Source organism: Neophocaena asiaeorientalis, unplaced genomic scaffold, assembly GCF_003031525.2.
Source record: "Neophocaena asiaeorientalis asiaeorientalis breed wild unplaced genomic scaffold, Neophocaena_asiaeorientalis_V1.1 scaffold65, whole genome shotgun sequence".
Classification (NCBI taxonomy): domain Eukaryota; kingdom Metazoa; phylum Chordata; class Mammalia; order Artiodactyla; family Phocoenidae; genus Neophocaena; species Neophocaena asiaeorientalis.
The window spans coordinates 16846125-16854808 of NW_020173215.1; positions in this window are offsets into that span (position 1 = coordinate 16846125).

Consider the following 8684-nt stretch of genomic DNA (forward strand, 5'->3'; position numbering starts at 1 on the left):
ACATGCCACACCATGGATGAACCTTGAGGGCATTCCGCTGAGTGAAATAAGCCCGACACAGAAGGACAAATCCTGTGTGCTTCCACTTCTATGAGGTCCCTAGAGTCACCAAACTCATGGAGGAAGTAGAACGGTAGGTGCCAGGTGCTGGGGCAGGGCGGGGAATGGGGAGTGAGCGTTTGCCAGGGACAGAGTTGCAGCTAGGGACGATAAAAGTTCTGGTGACGGATGGTGGTGATGTGAATGTACTTAGTGACACTGAATTGTATACTCAAAAAGGTTTAAAATGGTAAATTTTATGCTATGTATATTTTACCACAATAAAAACAAAATCAACCTTGTCCAGAAATGGAAGGGCTGCTGAAAGCTATAAGCAAAAACGTTAAAAATGCTTATGGGTCTATGTTAAACTTCCAGAATCCATTCTCCATCCGCATTCGTATACTCATCAAAAATGCTTCTCTTGCATGTAGCCAAATCATGTTTATCCTGCAGGATTTCACCTGGGTTTCACCTAGCAGCATCAAAATATCTGAAGAGGACCAAAGACTGCATGCATCTGTCCTATCTTGTCTTCAACCTGAGCTTCCCTTACAGAGCTCCCATCGGGGATTTTACGGAGACCCCTCTGGGCTGGGAGTTTATCATAACCATAGTCAGCTTCCTGCCCGGCCCACGCTCCTCAGAGAGCAGCGCCCTCAGCTATAAGCTGGACCCTTGGCAGCTACATCTACACCACCGGGCCCTGCAGGCCACCTCCTGCTCCCAGGTCATAAGTGGACCACCTTAACCCAAACTGGTCCATCAGAGTCTCCTTCCTGTATATACTGCCTGGGACAGGAACTCTTAGTCAGTTGCGATCTCTTGAACTGAAGACGAGTAAACTCAGGAGCTACGGAGCTGCCACGTTTCGGCATGTATGTGCCAGCAGGGGAAAGTCATTAATAGAGGAAGAAAGAACGAAGTTAACACCCTCAGGAGCACACACAGATACTCAGAGGCAAGAGAGAGGAAGCGCCGCACAGACAGGGCACTGGAAGGATTCCTGAGACCTTCCTGGACTTTTCTCAGTTACCTGTGAACCGGGGCTGCACTGAATTCCCTGAGGTATTCTGCATCCTTCTAATGAATTTTCACTTCATTGTTTATTAAGCTACTGTGTGGTTTTCTTTTCACCTGAAACTGCACCCAAAAGATTGTCAAACAAAGCTCTTTGCACCTCAGAAAGCAAAACATCCCCAAATCAGAGAGATGCTGTTGTTAGAAAAGTTCCTCCTTTCTAGGACCTGCATGGACTAAACAAACCACATTTTACCCTCAACAGGCCCTTCAAACACCTAAACTCACATCCCCTCTCTTCTAGCCTTCTCTAATTCAACATCCTTCACAAGCTCCTCCCCAAAAAAATCCTCCCAAGTTATTGAATTCTTTTGTCTCTTACCAGCTGTACTGATAACCGGGTACTGAGTGACCTTAAGGTGTTATTTTTTTTTCTTTTCTCAATATAGCTAGTCAGCTGGTTAAGAGTAGGCTTTATGCTTTGCTTGTCTCCGAGTACCTTACAGCAGCCTAGCGGGACAAGCCACTAGAAAGCATGCAAGGATTTTTGATGAGCAAATTAATAAAGTAAGAGAATTAATAGTTTCTGAGAATCTGCTGTGTGAAAGGCATTGTCCTAGGCATCTACACATGACACTTTATTTAATTCTCACAATAATGCTGCAAAGACGTGATCGGCCCCCTACACGGGGGAATTAGAAGCCACGGCCCGTCTGTTTGCTTGTCTTTAAGCAAATGTTTACACGGCAATCACAGGCATGGGACACTTCTAGTCCCTTTACACGTGTGACTTCGTGTGTGTTCCCAACAACCCCAGGAGGTAGAAGCCGGTCTTATCCCCATTTTACAGGCGAAGAAACTGAGGCTCGGGGAGGTTGCCTAAGGTTGCTAAGCAAATAAGTGGCTGAGCCTCTCCAGGTAATAATATGCTTGCTCACAGCCACACGGCTGGAACGTCACAGAACGAATCTGAACGCAGTTCTGACTCCAAAGGCCCTGCTTTGACTATTTCATGAGAATCACTCCATGGATTACGTTGAGATAACGCTGGCCTGGTGAGTGGCTACGGCCATTTTTAAAAACTTTTTATGGAAATGTAATTATATATAGTTCCCTGTGCTATACAGTAGATCCTTGTTGGTTATCTATTTTATATATAGTAGTGTATACATTTTAATCCCCAAACTACTAATTTACCCCTCCCCCCTCCCTTTCCCCTTTGGTAACCATAAGTTTGTTTTCTCTGTCTGTGAGTCTGTTTCTATTTTGGAAGAGTGGGTAACTCCCCCAAATTATGTCATCCTTAAAATGAGATGATTATTAGGTACCTCAGGATTGTAATGAGGCTAAAATGAGCTGATATCCATACAGAGGCCAGCATTTCACAAACGGTAGCTATTACCATTATTATAGCATATGCTCATCTTATTAGAACTTTACTTTAAGCCTTGGGATCCACAAACACAGCAAGTGGACATGACCCATGACTTCTGTCTTCTAAAACTAGCAAGTCCTTAAATATCTACCTCCGCCTTAAGAAAAGTCATGAAAGACTATTCTGTACAACTCTATGCAAATACATTTGAAACTAGGTGAAACAGACAATTTCGTAGAAAAGAATATCATTTACCAAACTCTATTTACCAAATTACAGAAAGCTTACACAGAGAAAGCAAAGAAAGTTATCAAAGAATTGTCCTCACAAAAAAAGTACCAGACCCAGATGGTTTTACAGGGGAATTGTACCAAACCTTAAACATCAAGACTACTATCAATACATAAATTGTTCCAGAAGATGGAAACAGATAAACAATTTTCCAATTCTTTCTTTTTTAGGAGTAGGTATAAAAATGATGCCTAGGGGCTTCCCTGGTGGCGCAGTTGTTAAGAATCCGCCTGCCAATGCAGGGGACACGGGTTTGAGCCCTGGTCCGGGAAGATCCCACATGCCGCGGAGCAACTGCGCCCGTGCGCCACAACTACTGAGCCTGCGTGTCGCAACTACTGAAGCCCGCGCGCCTAGAGCCCGTGCTCCGCAACAAGAGAAGCCACTGCACTGAGAAGCTCGCACACCGCAATGAAGAGTAGCCCCCGCTCACTGCAACTAGAGAAAGCCTGTGCAGCAACGAAGACCCAAAGCAGCCAAAAATAAATTAAAAAAAAAAAATGATGCCTAAACCTAGTAGAGATAGCACAAAAAAGAAAACCAAAGACCAATCTTACTTATATCAAGTGCAAAACTCCTAAATAAAATATTAGCAAACAGAAACCAACACTACCTTAATAGCACACATGACCAAATGAAATTCATTCCAGGAATGCAAGGATGACTCCACATTACAAGATCTACTAATATACATCTACTAATATACATATTAATAGATCTAACAGGAAGATCATATGATTCTCATCATCCACAAATGATGAAAAAGCCTTCAAGAAAATTCAATGCCCATTCCTGATTTTTTTAAGTCAACACAATGGGAACTGATACGTACTTCTTTAGTTTGATGAAATGCATGCACTAACTGTTACAGGCTGAGTGCTTGCATCCCCTCTGCCATTCTGTTGAATCCCAACCCCCAGTGTGACGGCGTCAGGAGGGGGGCCTCTGGGAGGTGACCAGGTCATGAGGGTGCAGCCCCCATGACCAGGATCAGTGTCCTTACAAAAGAGGCCCAAGAAAGTGCTCTCACCCCTTCTACCATGTGAGGACACAACGAAAAGACAGTCGTCTGCAACGACTGTAGAAGAGGGCCTTCAACAGAACTTGGACCACGCTGGCACCCTGACCTTGGACATCCAGCCTCCAGAACCGTGAGAAATGCACTTCTGCTGTCTATAAGCCACCCTGTCTGTGGTATTTTGTTACAGCAGCCCAAACAGACTAAGACATCAACATAAAACAAAAACTGCATCTTACTTAATGAGGAAACACTGCGGGCATTCCCAGTAAGGTCGCAAACAAGTCAGGGAAGCCCATTTCCCCCACCACTTCTAACACTGCACTGGAAGTATTAGCCAATGCAATTAGAAACTTCAGAATAGAAAAGAATAAAGCTATCTCTATGTGCAGCTGATGTGAAAGTATACCTAGAAAACCCAAGAGAATCCATGATAAAACTACTGCCAAAAAATGTTAATAAAGTCGGATATATAAAAACTATTGCTTTTGCACGTGATGTTTATACCAAACAATAAACGGAAGGTATAAATGGAACAGAAAATTCCATTTAAAAAAGCAACTAAAAAAGTGAAATACTTAAAATAATTTAGCAAGAAACATGCAAAACTTACAGAAGAAAAATTTTAAGACACTCCTGAAAGACAAAGAAGGAAACTTGAACAAACGGAAAGTACCCCTTGCCTTTGAACAGAACAACTTAACATCCAAAAGATGGCAACTCTTTCCGAGGTAACAGCTAAATCTAATGCAAGTCCAATAAATATATAACAAATTTTGTTTTGTTTTGTTTTGTGTCTCGAACTAGACGAATTGATTCTAAAAGGTTCATAGGGAAAAATAAGGGATGCCTAAGAACAATGAAGAGGATCCAGCCATATCCTCTATTAAAACATAATATAAAAGTTTTATCATTTAAATGGTGTTATAGCAATACATAAATTCCCAGTAAGATCAATAGTATAGAAAAGAAAGTCCAGATATAGACCCAAATACATATAGAAATATAGCCTATGATAAAGCTAGTATCTCAAATCAGTGGGGAAAAGATGGACCTCTTGATGACTGGGGTCAGGACAACTGGTAGCCATTTGGGGGGGAAAAAAAAAGATAAAATTAAGTACATCTTACACCAGAAAAAAACACCAAAGATACCTGAGAATGTAAACGAAACCATTCCAGTCCTAGAAAAAAGAGTAGGTGAACTCCTTTGTAACCTTGGTATGGGAAAAGATTTTCTAACTCTGACTCAAAATCAGACATAAAAGACAAGACTGACTGATGAGACTATAAGAAAATAAAAGTCTGAGCGCCTAGAATAAGGACTGAATTACGGACTGCATCTCCTCCACCCGCCCTGCACAGAACTCACACAGACAGTGCATCCCATAAACTCCTGGGGCCAATGAAAACTCCCTGGCCCGCCATGCACCTGCCCTTTATGCTGACTGTCTCCAGAGGCTGGGTCCAGGGTCAGGACCCTGGAGAACTGGTTTCATAAAATCCCATCTCATCCCTCTCACTGAGGACCGCCGGGCTACGCGGCAGGCGCCTCAGAAACCTGCCCTGACTCCGACACTCATTCTTCTTTTCAATGACTTCTCCTGACCTTGGAGCGGAATCTTAACTCGCCCTTGCTTATTCTTCCAGACGCCTCTTTCCACCTCCCACCCGCAGCTCTTCTGAACGACTCAGTTTCCCACATACACCAGGCCTGCTTTTGCCCTGGACCTCGGCTCGCACTGCTGCTCTCTGCGCTGTGCCTTAACCCTGTGCGTCCCTGTCTGGTCCCTGTCAAGTCCCCAATACACCCCATGCACGTCTTTTACCAGCGACCTCTTACCTAGTTACCCTTGGAGACTCTAGGCCACCTGCATCGCCGTCCTCACCTCATGCTGTAACGACGGGTTAATCTGCCCCTCCCTCTACCCATCACGAGGCAGGCTGAAGTCGGGGACCACGTTTGACTTCTCTCTGTACCTAGAACGCTGAGCACACTGCCTGACGTGGAAGCTCGAACACAGCAGACACTCAGGATGCATTTGGTGAATTAATTCGCTTGCTGGTTTCTGGATCTCCATAATAGACAAAGTTCCTGAGGTTTGTTCTGAGGAGAAAGTTGCAGAGGAAAATGCCATGGATCGTCCTCTCACAGTTAGAAACTGCGTCTCCCGGGATGTTCTTAGAGCGTGCACATCAAAAGCGGTTAAAAGAATGGTTCTGACAAGTTCACGGTCTCAGTTTGACCAGCACCTGGTCAGGGCCCTATTCTGCTAAGGTTGCAGAGACACGGCAGGAGAGCACTTGGAAGAGGCTTAGGGGCAGGACTGGCGTGGCACTGGGCCAAGTGGCCAACACTCGGGCAAAGCACTTGCGTATTTTCCCTTCCAGGGTTGCAGTTAAGACTCTTCATGCAGACTCTTCCAAATATTTCCACAGCCTCTGCAGATAATCCAAATGGGCTGCCTAAAAGCTGATCTGAGAAATCTCAGAAAAGCTGCACAGCTGTAGATGCCGTCTGGCTGGAAAGCTTCCCTCGGCTAGACTACATCTAAAATTCCTTCAAACTCTGGACGACCGCTGTTGGAGTGACCAGATGACTTTGAGCACAAACCACTAAGCTTCTTTGACTCCTGGGGCCCCTGTCTGTAACTCGGGGATAATAACAGTTCTGTGTCAGCAAGACTGCAGCAGAGAATCCAGAAGCCACTGTGAATAAAAGCCCCGGAGTTCAGGGACATTCGATCAAGGCTAGTTTAATCTGAATCTGCAAAGAGAAAGTAAATAAGGTCTCTTCTCTACTTGTCAGGTTTCTGAATAGGACTTAGGACAAACACAGCTTCGTTGCAGCACTGACTCTGAATCTTTAAAAGCTTTATCAATATCCTAAGGGAAAGTCTGTGCCTTTAAAAGGGTAGGTGCGTACATGTACATTCTGAGTCCTGAGACTCTTCCCTTATGAGTTATACGCAGCCAGCAAGAAGTCCCCAAAGGCACTGGTATGAAAATCCACAGAACAAATTCTTTCCGGAAATTATCGTGATTCTCAAAGGTCAGACTAATACAGGGATGGATGATGCAAGCCTTAACAGAAAGATCGTGCTATTGTTCTGTAGAAAGTAAAAGACAAAACCTAGATCTGGACATGTTTTTTATTAATCATAATCATCTGTGTAACCTGACAACACCACAGGAACCAGGTTTCCTGATTCATGAAGCCTGATTCCTAGGCTGCTATAAGAAGACTTGACACAGAAACTAACATACCGCTGTAAAGCAATTATACTCCCATAAAGATGTTAATAAATAAATAAAAAGAAGACTTGACAAAAACCAAGCTGGTTGCTGACAATAGTTTTAAATAAGATATCAAGAGCAAATATTTTCATTCCACTTACATCAGTTCAGTTTAATTTAGTAACAAGTTGTTAAACGTGAGCTTGTTTAAGACACTACTCAATGTCTTCAAAGGCAAGTCTCTGACATCCAAGGGTTCACAATCTAGAGTAGCAGCTAAACATCTGGACTCACAGAACTATTACCGATGAAAGACAGAGTCACGGGTTGTCAGGAAAAGTGCCACTGATGGAGCTCTATCTCTGAAAAGATGATGTATTCTGGCAGCGGCACTACGGATGAACTGGTGTAGTGAAGGACTTGAGAAGGAAGAGGCACACTCCGTCAAAAGGATATGGAGAGACGGGGATCTATGTACCCGTATAGCTGATTCATTTTGTTATACAGCAGAAACTAACACACCATTGTAAAGCAATTATACTCCCATAAAGACGTTAAAAAAAAAAAGGATATGGAGAATGACAGCAATAGGAGGATGGAAAAGAAAAATGCAAATGGATGCTCTATTTATTGTAAGATATTTAAAATATTTACTAAAAAAAACTCGCAAAAATACCTGAGGGCATAATTGTGGGGTATACAATGTTAAGCAAGACAAACATGATCTTATATTCACATCAGAGAGACAAACAGTATGCAAATAAAAACAGCCAGAAATTATGATGGATACTATGAAAAAAGCACCCACCAACAATTCCGTGTCAGAGTTTCTGGCTCCAAATCCCTACTTCATGTCAGAGGTCCTCTGCTTTTAAGAACGGCTCTGTATACGCAACAGGCAAAAGGGAGAAGCAACACGAGTGTCCATCGGTAGATGAATGAGCAAATGAAATGTGTTTTATCCAGATAATGAAATATGATTCAGCCTTAAAAAGGAAGGAACTTCTGACACATGTTACAACAGGGGTGAACCTTGAGGACATAATGCTAACTTAATAAGCCAGTTACAAAAGGACAAATACTGTAGGATTCCACTTTTATGAGGCCCCCAGAGTAGTCAAACTCCTGGAGACAGAAAGTAGGATGGTGGATGCCAGGGGCTGGGGGAGGGGGAATGGGGAGTTACTGTTTAATGGGTGCAGAGTTTCAGTTTGGGTAAGATGGAAAAGTCCCGGAGATGGATGGTAGTGATGGTCTCACAACAGCACGGACACACTTAACGCCACTGAACTATATATTTCAAGATGGTTAAAATGGTAAATTTTGTTATATATATTTACTATGATTTTTTACAAATAAATGAAAAAAAAAAGAATGGCTTATTTCCTGGGCTCAAAAACACACAAGGGCTCCCAAGCACCCACTGAATAAAGTTTTAACCTTGTCCAGCAGTAAACCTCTTGTCAATCTGGCCCCAATGTCCTTAGGAACTCATCACCTGCCATATTCCACCTTTTGTGTTTTGGTGTGGCCTGATCCAGCTACCACTCATTTTCAGAACATTCCTTGTGTTCCCGCCTGACCTTAGCGCGCGCTTTTCTGAAACACCCTCGCCCTGGCACTCACCTTCTCTACCAACCGAGATTTCTGTAGGTGCAACCAAATGCCACCTCTTCTGCAGAGCCTTCCCAAACCAACTCAGTGG